A 16,923-nucleotide genomic window follows, 5' to 3' on the forward strand; every position below is an offset into this window, starting at 1 on the left:
CGGCGTGTAGCGTGAATTTATTACTAATACTATAAAACCAGTTCAACTTCACGATTGTGAAACAGGGGCAAAATTCAAAGTCCGAAAGCTCAAAGTTATTATAATCCTATCACAAAAGTTGTCTTTATTATTATTAGGACAACAAATTCAATCCGCATTTCTTTGCCGGAAAGTCCGATTCAGAAATAGAAAATAATATTTCACGTTGACCTAACTTTTAAATGGATTAAATAATGCCTGCCTTTTTTTAATTGAGGAAAATATCGATTTTGAATTAGGAACCTAATCGTTTAGTATTTAGCGCTCTACATACCGGTATAGGTAATGGTCTCCTAAGCAAGTATTTTTCTAAGACCAGGGCCCAGTTTCACGAAAAAGTTTAAGCCTAAAATGGTTCAGTTTGAATTGTTGTCCTCATTCAAAACATGAAATAACCAATAGCAATCTCACACCAAAAATTTGAGTTTAACTTTTTTGTCAAACTGAGACCAAGTCTTATTAGGACTTAATTTATCAACACAATTCTTATCCTAACTTTAGGCCTACCTTAAATATATGTCCTCTGATAGTCTCTTTTGTGTATACAATTTGTTCTTGCAAATAATTCAATGCACAATTCATTCAAAAAATTCCTCCGGAATTTCTAGCATCCAAGAAATATCGAAGAAAATACAAAGGACTGAAGGTAGATAGCGCTGTGGTATGTCGTCGTTATGGTATAATAGTGTATGATAAAGAATCTTAATGATAAAAAACATAGAAATATTGAAAAAGAATTCAACTTACTCAGTTACACGTGATTCAATTAGATTCCTAACTATGATCTGTATTCACAAACACAGGTTTGAAACTATGAGAGCATCGGTTAAAACCTTGAATATACAATGTAGGGATTTAATGTTTACTAATGTTTTAATGTAACAATAAATCTGACGGTGATAGGTTCTGGTAACATATGCAACCACCACAAAATTATACAATACGTCAATTAAAGTACGACAGTACGTCAATGTGGACTCAGTTTAGATGTGGATCCATTCGTGATCCAGACTACTTGTTCAGTAGGACTTAGTCTGCTGGGCGGCGGCCAAGTCTACTAAAAAGTCTGCTGGACCAAATGGGGAGTATACTGTAGACCTAGTATAATGGACCTATTCCAGTTAACTGTACCCGCGAGTGTTTGTTCCACAGTTCAGATACAACTCATGATATTGAACTTGGTCTCCAGTTATTCAGTAGGGGCCTAACATAATCAGGGCCCAGTTTCACGAACAAGTTTAAGCCTAAAACGGTTAAGTTTGAATTGTTGTCCTCATTGAAAACATGAAGTAACCAATGGCATTTACACCAAAAATTTGAGTTTAACTTTTTTGTGAAACTGAGCCAAGGGCTACCTAGGTTAAACCTTTCCCATTACTGTTTATGTAAAAAGTGAGGAACTAACAAGCAGCTACTTTACTTCATTTAGTGTTAGAGCATATTGTGAATCTGCTGGCTAATGATTGGTTGACAGTGCTATTTTCATTAGTAAATAGCAATTACAGCTTAGGGCACACATATAACACCACATGTTAATCATCACTGTAAATGAAGTTTGCCGTGACGTAGACACATTGTCCATAATTATTGCCATTATAAGGCCAGCTGTCATCTCAGTCCGCTGAGTTTCGCAAGAAGGTTTCCTAAATCATTCCACATCTTTTAGCGAGACCTGACAGTCCTTGATCCCGAGGAGGATGATTTAGGCCCTACAAATTTTGAGGTTACAAAAATGAAAATGTTGTCACAAGCGGCCTCAGTAGCTCAGCGGGGTGAGGTGAGGCGTGATGCTGTTGCATTCATTATAAGCGCTGAGTGGGTTTATGTTGGCTGCCTACAGTAATACGTGGTCATGAGGTTTCATGAACAATCCTATCAGGAAACCAAGATCCAAATGATGTAAAGCAATATAAAACAAAAAAGAAGCAACTGCACTTTAGGTGTCCCTAATGGTCGGTCATCCTTATTACCGAGATGATGTATTTTACCGAGATCAACCGAGATGAAATTAAATATAACATATTTATTTATTCCATATCGATTTTAACCATTGAAATCATATTATATCAGTAATAAATGCCTGCTGGGTTCATATTTTACATATTTTGTCGGATATTTTTGGAAAAATAACTTTTAACTTTACCGAGATGAGATTGTCGATCAATCAAATTCAATGAAATTTTATTGCTAACCGAGTTTACGTTTTTTGAGTCAAAATTTTTTTAAATAAAAAAATATGTAAAATATGACTCTAGGAGGTATTTATTACTGATATAACATGATTTCAAGCGTTAAAATCGATAAGGAATAAATAAATATGTTATATTTAATTTCATCTCGGTTGATCTCGGTAAAATACATCATCTCGGTAATAAGGATGACCCCTAATGGTTGTGTAGGGCCTACCTAACCTTACCGTATAACGCTATTCTTTAATGACACTAGTGCCACAAAGTGGAGTGTGGTGACCTAAACTGCTATTAGACACAAGGAGCGACTGCACTTTAGGTGTCCCTAAATCTAATGGTTATGTACCTAACCTTTACCATTCCCTAAGGCATAGGCCTACCTACCAACAACACTAACTATTCTTTAATAAAATTAGCGCCACACAGCAGCAGAAAGGTGAGCTAAACTGCAGTTAGACCCAGGTGATAAACAAAATATAGGCTATAGATAAGAGTTTAGATGACGTAGTCTTAATAATAATAATCACATAATTGCGATGTATGTATGACGATTTGATTACTGCTGAACCCGGAACCCGGAAATACGAGAAAAAACCAACTGACCTCCTCGCGGCAGTTCTCTACAGTTTCTGACGTATTCAAAGCGATTCTATTGACTGAATTCACATCCATCTGTTTGTTTTATATCCATTTATGAGCAACATTCAATCATTCCGTCAAAAATTGGCGATCAATCGACGAAAATATTACAAAAACATTTACGAAATTTCAGAATTTCTAGAGCTCGGCTCCACACGTAATGAGACGCGATAAACTTCGATCCGCGTCGAACACACACCGCAATAGACTCCGCGCCGCACCGAATCACGACTTACTGAAATACAAACTCGCTCTAGACTGGACGAAACGATTAATCTTAGACTGGTTGCCTGCCCAGAGACCGGTAACCAGTCTTACAATAGACCTCGGCGCGGGTGACTCAAATCTGTCAGTAATGAAACGATATTCCTCAGATCAATTAAATTCATAGATTCAGTATTTACACTTATTCACCTGTCAAAACTGATTCTTCCCATGAATTCAGACGACAATTTTCTACCCGAAACATATCTACGACTCTAGATTTAGACTCCGCTTGGAAGCAGTCCTTCACATGATGTAGGCTTTAACAAACGTCTCAGAGGTTGTATGTAGTGATGCGATTGCAAAAAGAATTCGAATGGAAATGAACTTGAGATGAAAAAACGAAACAATTTTTCTACTTGAAAATAGCTCATTTTAATGCGACTATTTGGAATTGACGTTGTCGCGATATATTTTAGAAACGACAGTACGACTTATTCTCCAGGAGGTAGCGCCTCCCAGTGTTGACTTTATTAACTATCAACTCGGAATCTAATGCGTGTATAAAAAACCAAATAAAACATTGAAACATTTTCAATTAACGGTTATAACTCGGTACTCAGGGATCTTTGAAGTATTCGGTGAATGCGGCTTCGGTCACATTTAATGTTGATCCTTTACTTTGAAAAGTTCCTTTCAAATATGAATTGATCTTTAACGCTCTTTGATATTGCGGTCGCGCCTAAAATCCTACATAATGGACAAACCTTGTTCTCGCCAACATTTCGTTCAGTTTTGATGGCTAAAAAGTGAACATTTTCAACTCATTTGAACTAGCCTTCCTCTTACCTAGGTCTCACTTAAAAGAATGTTAATGTTACCTTTTTTTTACTAACAAGAAACAAAGTCTTTGTTGTCGTGTCGTTATAAACGTAGGTTGAGTGTGTAGATTGATAGTTTCGGTTATTATGAATGTTTTGATGATGATGAGAGAGAGATGAGATTTGGGAGAAGGCGAGGCTGCTGTGTTACTGATGCACTGAGTTTGTCATCATCTGTCGTTGTTATACCTGGTTCGCACGGATCAATGAGAGAAACCACGCAGTTCTCATCGACGTATTAAGATAACAATCGTGTATTCGATAATTGCGATCAACCCTCTTGCCCTTCTGAACACGTTTGTTACATTCTGGATTACATGCCAAAATTTAGATTTGCTGCAACTTCGCTAATGCGGTTTTCATGTTTCACCTGTTCCCCACTTGTCGAAAGAGAGGCTTCAGATTGCGTTATGGTCACGTGTTTAACATCGCCAACAGCAGACGAAACAGGCAGTTAAACACGGCAATGAATTCCGTCGATTTTATTACTGCATTATCAAAACCTCTGAACGATATGATTTTTTTTCGGGTACGCGTGCGCCCGCGGGTTACGAAATCGAAGGTGACGCATATTCCGAGTAACAGTGGCCGCATGCTCTGATCGATTAAACCTCTCCCACCGGTAAAAAGCCATTTATTTTGACCGGTAAAACATCCCGAATAAATTGACACAGAAAAAATCGTCTTCCGCGAAACGAGGCTGTAACAGACGTCAAACATCGAATAATGAAAAATCGACCAAACACAAAACACAAAAACAAAAGCAAATACATTTTTATTGTAAGATAAGTGACAGCTGCGGCATGTTGTCGGTTCCTGCAGCTTCTTATCATTAGCGATCTTAGAACACTCGAATAGATCTCATGTGTTTGCGAAAAGAAAATCTAATGGTTTTTGGACACGCGATCGTAAAACTGAGTAGACGATCAGAATTCGGATTACATAATAAAAACATAGATATTATCAACAATATAGAATCACACAGAATAAAGAGAACGAGAATCTGAAATGTTCTATCTAAACAAAATCAAAAACTGTTGAACTGGATCCAGAATTGTAAGATTTCCCGTTGTTATAACGGTTAGCAACTAGTATATACGTGTATTAGAATAGATTAATCAATAATGACATATTGATATTCATAATTAAAAGCGAAATCTGTCTCAACTACAACTAGTCAAAGTACAGCATGATTATCTCGAGAATGAGGGTTGTTTAAAGTATGTTGCTATGCTCGCGTTATTATAGGTAGTTAGCCCGTATTTGTTACAGAACTCAAGACAGCTTAATCAACGATTACGTAATTTACCAGAGCTTCTGCCGGAGAGAGAGAGAGTCTTATCGACGACTTAATTATTCCTTATCGTAATATTATGTCTACAAGATAACAGCAGGTTCAATCAGTGTTTTCCATCCCCCAGGCCTCCGATAGCTTGAAGCTTGAAGAAAAAAACGGATTGCGACTTCAATCAAAGTTATATATAGAAGAACTCACCAAAATCATCATTTTTAGAAAATAAAGAATCTGAAATCTTTAGTGCACTTTTTATCTCTCGTAAAAGTAGCTATTTCAGTAGTGCATCGAATAAAGACCCACATTTTATCTTTTTTTCGGTGAAAATATAGGTCCCGAAGAGGAAGACATATTTCTGACTTAATGAATAAAAGACTTTTAACTAACTAACTCACTTTTAATTTTGTTATTTTCAAAATTCATTATTTTCGTTAAGTTATTCGTAAGGATGAAAGTAAAACTAAGAGGTATTGGCGTTTAGACTCAATTCCACGAGCCATTTTCAAAACATGCTCGCATAGTTTTCCTTCCTAAAACGTGGATGTAAATCATCGACAGTCATTTGTCTATGGAACCCAATAGTAATTTCCAGCGCCCACAATACTGCACTATATCGGACGATAAGAAACCTAACAAAGGCGTTGACACAATGTGAACTGTTTCGGGCTGTAAAATATTTAAAATCATGCTCCACGTAAATGCGCTACACGTGTTTTAACAGCGATTACACGATCAAAACTTGTCAACACCAATCACTTTCTCTTCTACAAGTTCGTGGTAATACTAACTTGCTTATCACCGTTTTATCGTTGCAACCTTTCGCTTGATGAAAATTGCAAACGAATTTCAATGAAATGATGGTTCCCGGATCAGGAGTTGCGATTCGGGGGTGGTGAAAGAATGGTTGTTCCGAGTGGCTGCCAAACACTGATACTGACGCTACGATGAGCAGGTTCTGTTTACTAGAGAGTAATTAGCCTTCTTCTGAATCATGTAAATAAATCGTGTCACCGGGGCCCAGGATTGTTACAGTGTGAATGATTGTTTGCACGAATTGGAACCGAAATTCACAGTTCTTTAAAAAAAACTAGAAAATTCTGTAAATTCGACCGATTCAACTTCACCAGATCTGGTAGGCTTCTTCGATTTCCGATTTCAAAATCAAACCTGCTTCGATTCCGGCAGATGTGACTGATGGGTTTTGAAGGGATGCGGAATCAAATCAAATGAAATCATTGAATCAAATAGATAAGACAAGAAAGACTGTTACAGCCAATGTTTACAATAAATAAAGGCAACTGTACAGACAGCCTCTTAGATTCAGATATTTAGTGCCCTTTGTTATGTAGGTACCTAAAGTACCTTTCTCAAATTGTTCCCTTTATGGGGGTACCGCTATAGAATAGAATACCACAAAAATCTTACCACAAAAATCATGTTACGTGAGTCTTGGGGCTGGGTTTAAGTGAAATGCCTATTTAGATCACGTATAGAATGACTTGTATCTTTAGACTCCTGTAAAACCAAAACAATAGTGATTCGTTCAAGTAGCGGAATGTTTTCCCACCATAGATCAGCGTAATTTCAATTAAGAAAAACGATTCTTCTCGCAAAAAATCCGTTAGATTTAAAACGTGCCCGGCCTCGCACTCATGGTTGATTGGTAGCTGATATTATTCCAGTCTGATGAACCGGGCAGGTGTACAGTGTCTACAGTCGTTATTTCCAGGTGAAATATTTTTTGACTCGTGTTTAATTGGGCGAAAAAGTCGGAGCGAATTTTTTTGCGATCGCGAGCTGCATTCGAAATATTAATTTCACTTCGCCGCGTAACCGTGAAGTTTCATTTTGTTAAATAAACATTTATCTTCAGATCGGTTTGACATTTACCCATAGCGCCGCGGCCCGGGACGTGTGCCGAGATGTGGACGGTTTTGTTTCGGGCGCAGCGACGCGACGCACCGTCCCTTGCATTAAAAAGCCAAACGATTCCGCGAAAAAATGATGGATAAACAAACAAATGCAGGGCGGATCCAGCAGAATGGGAGATGAGAGGGAGCCAAAACTTACTTTTGTGTGGAGGGGAGTTTGGAGGCCAAATTCCAAGAAAAGTTTAGAAGTATGGATAATTTTCTGAGTATCGATAGAGTAATTCTAAAACATAACGATGTGAATATGTTGTCTTGGCAAAAAAAGGGAAGCGGCGGGAAATCCAGTTCTTTCTAAAGACTGACTAAAGAATTTGTCTTAACGATTGTATCTAAATTCACGTTTCTAACCTTTCCTTGAGTATAATCATATGTTCTCTAGAAATAACACTCAATACTGACTCTGTGAAGATGAGATTTGAGATAGATCTCGGGACTAACAGATAGATAAACTTCGATTTTTCTCAGTATATCTGAAATGAGATTGCTGTCAGAGAATCATAAAAGCCAAAATGACGAGTCGGATCACCGTGAATTCGACTCGCCGAGAAATCACTTAATTTCACATGAGGCTCGTATTAAAACATCTTAAATAACACGTGTTGTAAGGCTTGTAAAAACCGTACATCGTGAGCGGTGTTCGAATAGTTCCCGTGAGACACACCACCACCCGGTGTACCACGCGTCGCCACAGTGCTCGGAAATTTGTTTCTTTTCGAAGTTACTCACGTTTTCACTATGTTTTACACAGTAATTGATGGTGCTTTTAGGGGTTTTTAGAGTTAAGTGCTTTAAACCGTTGTGTGAGAAGGAGCGCCCGTCTTGTCAATAATGACCTCTTTATTTTCCTGGAACGTTTTCACAAGATTCCCGCACGAATCTCGAGGCCAAATATCTTTACATCCCTCCTCACCCGCTGGGGGCATTATCAGCAGGTTCGGGGACTTCTTTTCCATCCAACCCGCTGATCGCCACTCAGGGCAATATGATCAGGTTAAAATAAATTGCCATTGGTAAGAAACCTTAACAAAGCCAAATTATAGGATTGAGTTCCTCTGTGGAGTTAAAATATTTGAAATGGACAAAATTTAACCAGTTAAACTGGAAAAAGAAAAGTGGAACTGGATCAAGACGCTTTTGAATTAAGATTAGTTCATCTTTTTGTGAGTTAAACTTTTCAAATATTTTTGACTCGACAGCCAAATGATAACCGAGACCTGTGGAGTGGATCCTGGATTCGAAACCGATGCGCCTTTGATCGCGACCAGCGACTGATTCATAGCTGACATCTCAAATAACATCCCATTTCGTAAAATACACGCGGCTCCTAAATCTGAATTTTATAACCCAAAAGTATTTATGATATGTTTCAAGTTATTTGTTTATTTCAATACGGTATCCAAGGTCTAAGATCAAGGTTGTGAGTGACTGACCGACCGAACGCTTGAGATCAAAGGCCTGGAGAAACCGCCCGATCGATATGGGTGGCATAAACCAATCGGTAAGAAGGATTAGACTCATATGTCGTGCCAGTAGAGATCACCTGGAAGCGGGGGTGAGATGGATTATCATTGGGAGCCACATGTCACTGATCTGTATCGTTAATCCGCGCGCGGCCATTAGTAATGTCTACACATAGTTTATATGGACAGACAAAAAACATGTATTCCATATTTCGACCTCACAAGACGCTGGTCAAACCGTCTCACGTTTTTAGAGAGACATGACATGATATCCATACCATTGGCTGCTGTTGATTAGTGGTTTTTTTCTGAACTGCAAATTGAAACATCTATAAGGTTTTTTTACCAAGTTCAATTGAGTCCAAGTCGATAGAGAATTAAAAAGTTGGTTCCAGTTCCGGGTCCTGATTTGTTTAAATCCATCATCCTTGATATCGTACCGAAAAACTCGATAAAAAGAGTTTATAGAACATTTACAGAATAGTAAAGGCAAAGTACCTTGACCTTTGAAATCAGATTATGAGAAACTAAAGATTCTAAAATCGACGGAATTCATTGCCGAGTTTAACGGCCTGTTTCGTCTGCTGTTGGCGAGGATAAGAAAACGACTTTTAAAACGATGAGTATGAAGAAAGATTGTGGCGGCGCAGAAATAATTTCCTAATAAAGGAAAGCAAAATAAAGCATCGTCAAAGACATAACAAAATATGAAAACGTGGGAATTGATGAAGTTAAGAATGAATGGTAGATGTTGTAGAGATGTGACACAGTCAGGAGTAAAGAATGAATGGTAGATGTTGTAGAGATGTGACACAGTCAGGTGGAATTGTGTAATTACCATCTTTATACCACTTAACATTCACGTGTACAGGATACGAGGACCTGGTACCATTAACCCCGGTACACCTGGGCTACAGACTCACTGCGTAACTCTTACTGCTGCTGCTGCTGCTGCTGGTGCAAGTGCATCCAGATGTTTCAGGTAATAGATGATGGATATTACAGATGTAACAATTCAGTTTTGTTTGTGTGTGTACACTGAGCGTAAGGTGTTTCAAACTCATCAATATTTTTACGATTGCGTAATATTAACGGGATTCGAACCCGGCAGTGACTCGCGGCAATTCTTCAAGTTCCCGCCGCCATATTATTCTAGCGATCACTGATGCGTTACAGATTTTATTTACTCGAAAACGGGCGCGTATTTAAAAAAAAAATCGTCGCTATAATTCATCCGTAAATAATCAGTCCAGATTCTCCTCACGGCAACGCGTTTTGGCGGGCGATTTAAACCCGCAAAAATACCTCGGTATCTTATCGATAATTTCTCCTGTTACGAAACCTAATTTTCGTCGATTTCACGGTGAATTTATCACCGAATTTGACGCATGATGAGATGCAATTTATACCGACCACTTTTTGTTGCCACCAAAAACTCGTATTTTCGGATAACGGACTTTTTTTCATCCGTACAGACTGAATAAATCAAGAAATCTTCTTCTAAATGACATTTTCTACGATTTTCTTTCGACTGATTTGTTTTTATATTTTAAACACGACTTTGAAAATCATATTCTATTTTCTTGAAGTTGTAAACGGGAGATCTCAAAAGTGGGTTATTGAAAACATGGAATATTGAACAACATTCGGGTAGTGTTGGTCAAGACCAGGGGTCTTCACCTTCCACGAAGCCCAGTTTCAGAAATCGTCTCAAATCACAAAACTTGGCTTAGATTTCATTTGAGTTGTGTGGAATTAAGCAAACATCTGTTGCACTAGATTTGGAAGTAAAATGCTTTTAAATCAATATATTACAAGAGACACATGTTTGGCATGAAATCCCAGGAAATGGAACCATAGCGTCGTGACTGCGACCATCACGGCCTGTTGGTCTAGCGGTATGATTCTCGCTTTGGGTGCGAGAGGTCCCGGGTTCGATTCCCGGACAGGCCCAACGGTTCATTTTGGCGCATTTTACAAGTCAAATAACGCATATAATCAGGGGTTATAAAAACTATCACGCGGGTCTGTCATGTAGATAGATCACTTATTGTGTTTGACCATGTACTCATGGCCCCCAATAAATACATTAAATGACTATGTTTTTATAAATCTTTAGGATTTCTCAGTTATTCCAACCGGGTATAACATAGAGCTATATAAACACGGTACTGCTAGTTCGACGACGGAAGATTAGTTTTGACACCGCGAGATGAGACCCGACGCTCGCTATCAGACCCAAACGAGAGAAACTCACGAAACCACTCGGTGAAACATAACGACAACCGTCGCTTTTACATGGAATAAACTACACGAAAACACGTATTTCGATAATGTTTGCATTGGAAAATTAGTTAGATTTAACACCTTTGCGAAGCAGAAGATTCCATCGTCGCGTCCCCGAGGAGAGTCGAGGCGTTCGGGTATGGATATCAGGTGGCCGAGTCTTGTCTGACTTTACGAGTTCAGTTGTAATAGACCACGGTAAAGAACACGTAGAAAATTGTAAACCTAATGATTTGTTTTCGTGCCGAGTTCGTCTGTTTGTTCGTCCATTAATTCCAACTAAGCAAGCGGTAATGACACCCGTGGGGTTCGAACCCACTGTTTTAGTTATTAGCGCGAACAGACACCGTCACCCCTAGCGACCCCGATAGAATTACGCACAGAAATATCTAATTACTCGTTTTGGCACATGTTACCGCTGACACAAAAAGTAAACCTACCTTTATCTCACATCGTTAACGTTTTTTAGTCGTCGTCGATTTTTCAGTTTCTAAGCGCATAGAGGAACGTTTTATACGTTGCTAGTTGGAAACTTAATCAGTTCTGAGCCGAGTTAGTCCCATAGTTCAGAGGACCATACTCTGTTCAAGAACCAGTTCCCCTAGAACCCGGTTCCATTGCCCAAGACCCATTTCCACAATCTAGAGAACACTGTGCCCACTGCCCACTGATGACTCAGTTCTACAGTTCAGATTTCAGTTCCAGTAGGCCCCCACAGGAGCCACTCAATTCCATCATTTTTCTTGTTAGATGTGGAAGTTGAAACTAGAGTCAAATTCAAACTGAAAATCAACTGTGGAACTCAGACACAAGATGTTATCCACACATACTTCAGTGTGGCTTGATAGGGCAACATTTTGCGGATACTTGTCTTTCCAGATAACACAGTGGATAGTTCATGGTTATTGACACTGAAGAATCAGTTTATTTCGAATGTTTAAACTCAACAGTCAAATCTCGCGACTTATCTACACGGATACGAAAGTGACAAAGAATCAAATCAAACGCATTACACGCTGTTCCACAATAATATATCTATTAGTGACGACATTAGCAGCTGTCCGTCAGAAAGCGTTCGCTGATTTCCGTAATCGACGCTCGGAGAACGATGATCTCCGAGTTGATGAGGAATCTACCCGGGTGTGAATCGTCACAACGACTCAATCATCGTCAAGATAATAATACAAACCTGTCACAAGACGAACGCCTGATGAATATATTAGCTGTACAGTGAGAGAGAAGGGTCAGACCAGCTGATATTAAACTCATCAGGGCAAGTGTGTACGTCTTTATCGCCTACTATTGTCTTATATCGAAGAACTATTGTCTAATATCGCAGATAATGGGCTATTCACACCTAGTGTGCGGTATTAGTGTTTGCGGCATCAATAAAGCTCATATCTTCGTTTAAACAGGCTCTCAGTCATCGACACTTCTGGTAATATTAATTAACTGACCAGTGTTGAGTTCGTGACTTTAGCGCGCTATCGGTGGTCATTCGATTGTCCCTTCGGTCAAATAGACACGTGTACAGATTTGATAAGTGTCATTTATCAAATTTCGTCCAGAAACAAATATCCGATGCTGTTCGGCGTTGCACGGCGTTGCTTTGACAAGGGAAATAATGCGTATTGCAGTTAGCTGTGTATATTCATAATCGTCGGTGTTTATCCAAATTAAATCCCAGTAAGAGAGAGTAATTTTGATGTACAATTAATGAATTCTTAACCTTGTTCGACTTCATTGGATATTGGTTAGAATAGACATTTTCCTGCTGGGGAGCAAGTTAAATCGACAAAACTGTGTAACTGGGTCCACAGTCCCACTAAACCAACACAACTGCGGAACTGGGTCCAGTGTCAAATTAAACCCACACATTTCTGCGGAACTGGGTCCAGAGGCCCATTAAACCCATACGACTGCGGAACCGGACCCAGAACTGTGGAACTGAATCCAGATTCGGGTCGTGGGTTCAAGGTTAAACCAATTAAACCCACATCATTGAGGAACTGTATTAAGATTGAACTTATACGGTTGAACTAGGACATATCCTCATCTTTCATCATATATCAATAAAAAAAAAATCGTATCATTCACTGATCAAATCATAAATTTATATTTGAAAAAAAGAAACAAATTCTAATTTCTTGGAAAGGCTAATTTACATATGACGTTAAATTTTACGATGCACGTTTTAGAAATTAAACTGTCTTTTGATCGGTCGTTTAAATTGCGTGCGATAACAAACTCTTACATAAATGTACAAACTGATCTCTGCTGCTCTTCAATCTTTATCGTCCGTATAAACTGCCTAGAGACACAGAAATAGAGCTAGTTCATCTTCTTTTCGATTTGTCTGTCTCTACATATTATCATTTCAACTGAGAGATGTTATCTGCAGCGTAAAACCCTTGATAACCACGCGCCGATGTTTTTAAATACTCGGAGCACGCCGAAAAGTCATTAGCGACGATCTGTGCGATATGTGATATAACATTTAGGTGATTAAATTTGATGTTTAATTCAACTCACTTTCCTCCTCTCTCCCTTTTCCTCTTTTTCCCTCTCCCTCTCCCTTTCCCTCTCATTTCACCTCTTCTCTTTCCTCCATCTCCCTTTTCCTCTCTTACCCTCTCCCTCTCTCCCTCCCCTCTCATTTCACCTCTTCTCTTTCCTCTCTCTCCTCTCTCCTCTCTCCCTCTCCTCTACCACTCACTGTCTCTCTCCCTCCTTCCCCTCTCCTTTCACCTCTTCTCTTTCCCCTCTCTCCTCTCTCCCTCTCCTCTCCCATTCACTATCTCTCTCCCTCCTTCCCCTCTCCTTTCACCTCTCCCTGTCTCTCATTCTCCCTCCTCTCTCCCTGTCCCTGTACCTTAGTCTCTCCATGGACGTATAAACTAGATACGTCCATGGTCTCTCCTACTCCTCTCCTTAGGGTCTTATTTCTATAGAAACTCGCTGTTCAGTCGTGGGCGTCAAAATGCGAGTCTTTTTTATATTAACCGTTTGTCGAAATCTGTGAGCGGCGAGCGGAGAGCGCAGCGATTTTTAGCCCGGAAATTGCTAACTGTTTTGTCAGGAAACGAGCCAGGAGACATATGTAAATAGGACCCCTCTTGAAGCGTAATCTGACTGTGGAGACCTTGTCAAATTGACTTCAGGCTCGTGTACATAGTCTGCAAATCCCCTTCCTCTCACAGGAAGCCGGCGATAGCCTCGTTTTGATATTAAAACGCGCCATGCCGCGGGAATGTCAATCACGATTTAAGTAGATAATGCATTCGTCAGCGATACGATCGTTTCCGGGTTGATTTTTCGATCGTCGAATGAAATTCGAATCACGACCGTTCGCTTTTTTTGACGTATCGACTTTAAATTGAAATTTACGCCGAGCAGATCGCGTGTCCGCCACGTTAGAACCGAACTGATAACAGCAGGGAGGATGTGCATTGAATGAATATCGTCTCAGAGTCAGTCTGAGTAGCCTCCTTCTAAATCAATCTCTCAACTCTACATCTCACTACTCTCCCCTCTCTCAAACTGTTCCAAGTTCCCCTTCCGTCTCCCAACCTCCCCTCCCACTTCCCTTCCTCATCTCTCATACTTCTTTTCTCTCCTCTCCCTTCTCAATCCTCTTCCCTTTCTGTCTCCCTCCACAGTGTCCGACTGACTCATTATCTCTCCCTCTCAGAAACTTTACAGAAGTTTACTGTATTTGCATAAGTACTATTTTCATTAGAACCACCGATAGTAGACCATCTCCTTCTCCCTCTCCCCTTTCCCTCTATATCTTCTCTCTCTATCTCACCCCTCTTGTAGTCTCTCTTTCTTTCTCTCTCTCTCTTCCTCGCTCTTCGTCCCTTTCAATCGGAAATGTTAAAACGAACACGCAAATTTGCCATTCATTTTGTCGCGTGATTTAACCGTATATACGGCCTGTAATTAGAATTGTTTTCTATTGATTGCATCAAACAACAATTTATTTGTACTTTTACCAGAAAGGTCGAGACCAGAGATTAAGAAGATAGACAACAGACTAGAACAAAAATATCCAGGATTCCGGTTCCACAGTTGTGAGTTAGAGTCAACTCTTAAGTTAAAATTAGTTCATTAGTTCATTTTCAATGAGTTAACTCTGAGTCAAATCTTAACTGACAACTGTGGAACAGGGTCCTGTACTTTATGAAATAAAATTAGGATACTGGGGTCGTTTGCATCAAGCTTATTTGGACTGATATACGAAGAATAGAAATACTAAGTTTTCAAATATTGATTCCATGGAAATAGTGCCCATGTATTTTACGATACGATCCAGTTTTTTCCACACGAGTTACCGCGTCTATACACTACAGTAGATTTCATTATTTGTCAAATTAAAAGCAACTTTTAGTGCTGTGTAAACTATGTTTTGGTCTTATCAAACACCGGTCATAAGTTTTAAAGGGATTTTAGATTTGCACTTGTCAATCAGTGTTTAAACGATTTTATCGCATTCGCTCGAATGCACTCGTAACGATTCGTCTAATAACGATTTCTACAATTCGGCTTTCATCGTCGTCTTTTCGCACATTTCGATGAAATCAATCCGCGCGCGACGCGGAGTCATTCGAGTAGAAATACGCCGAATTCGCAGATGTTTATGACAAACGGTTCGTACGCAGACTGTCCCGGTGCCACCCGTCGAGTGTGCCACCGAGTCCGAGATGTTTTGCGCTGAATGTTTATGAAAATGAACGTGTCAATTTCGCGCCAGTTCACTAATCTGACATGGCGTTATGAGATTTTAGAACAAATAGAAAACGAATGTTTACTGCGCGTTGAATGAACTTTATTTAATCTAACCTGTGTTACTCTCCTCTCGCAGCTTTAGCGGAACCGATGTGATAGCAAAATTCATTTCTTAAATAAAACACGTTTTTATTTCAGTCTAGTTTTGTCATTTGGGATGTTGCGGTGTCGCTTGCACGTTTACTGATAGGTCTGATTCACTGGAGCTGAAATTAGTTTTATTTCAATATTCTAATCCATGCAGTCAATGTTTGAAGTGAGTGAGGCTATCGTGGAACCGACGGCGTCTAACTATGATATCCAGAGATATTATTTAGGATTTTCTGTCACAAAGTTAGGAAACAATTTGAACGACTGATTCTGGAGCATCAAATACGGCACAGGACTCAGTTCCACTATCTCAAATCTTAACTCGAAGCTGGATCCAGTCCTCTTTCTGGGTCACCTTTCAACAAATTGTAGGTCAACTCGACTATGTCCTGTGCGACAAAAAACCGCCTCGATATTTCCTAATGTCTTATTGAATACATGTTTGAATACAAGGCAGGTTTTCAGCAAAGACTTTGAGACAGTTGATAACGATGTGGCAAACCCTCCCCCGAACGCGGCCCAGAATGCATTCACTAAAACACGAACTACCACCTGAAAGAAGACAAAAAATATCATTCGGGACAAAAGCGTCAAGTAATACGATAGATTTTCTATAGATATTTTCGATAGGAAAATCAACAGTTTTGGCACGCACGCGTGAACGGATGAAAGGATAATTCCTGGGTAAATAGTTGAAAAACATATGTCCTTCTTTGGTAAAAAATGAAAAGACGACATTATTTGATATATATTCACGATAATGAGACTGATGTGACCAGACCACGAATGTTTTTTAGGCCAATGATAGTTTCAAATGTGTTTTTCACCATCGAAATAAGCTATAAAACAGTGGGGCATAGGATCTAGATCTGAGTTTGACTTGCAGTTTAATTCTTAGTTAAGAACGACAAAACTGGGTCCAGATTTCTGATCGTTGAAAACTATTAAGATAAAACACTCTCTGAGTCCGCGTTTTGAGAATCTCACGCTAAGAACGTAAAGAGTCCGAAATGTTTCCATGAGCTAGTGTAGTTTATTTAACGTTTTGACTATATCCTATAAAGTCATCTTCAGGAATACGATTGATATATCAAAATCATGAGATCGAGAATATTTCTTTTT

At 39.3% G+C, this 16,923-nt stretch overlaps 1 non-coding gene across 1 annotated transcript; it reads left to right on the plus strand.

Moving 5' to 3' along the window:
- The first annotated feature begins 10,518 nt into the window (after positions 1-10,518).
- Trnap-ugg (transfer RNA proline (anticodon UGG)) lies at positions 10,519-10,590 on the plus strand. The gene has a single exon. It is a non-coding gene; the product is annotated as a tRNA-Pro (tRNA).
- Positions 10,591-16,923: the final 6,333 nt, after the last annotated feature.

This window comes from Tubulanus polymorphus, chromosome 3, assembly GCF_964204645.1.
Source record: "Tubulanus polymorphus chromosome 3, tnTubPoly1.2, whole genome shotgun sequence".
NCBI classification, from domain to species: domain Eukaryota; kingdom Metazoa; phylum Nemertea; class Palaeonemertea; order Tubulaniformes; family Tubulanidae; genus Tubulanus; species Tubulanus polymorphus.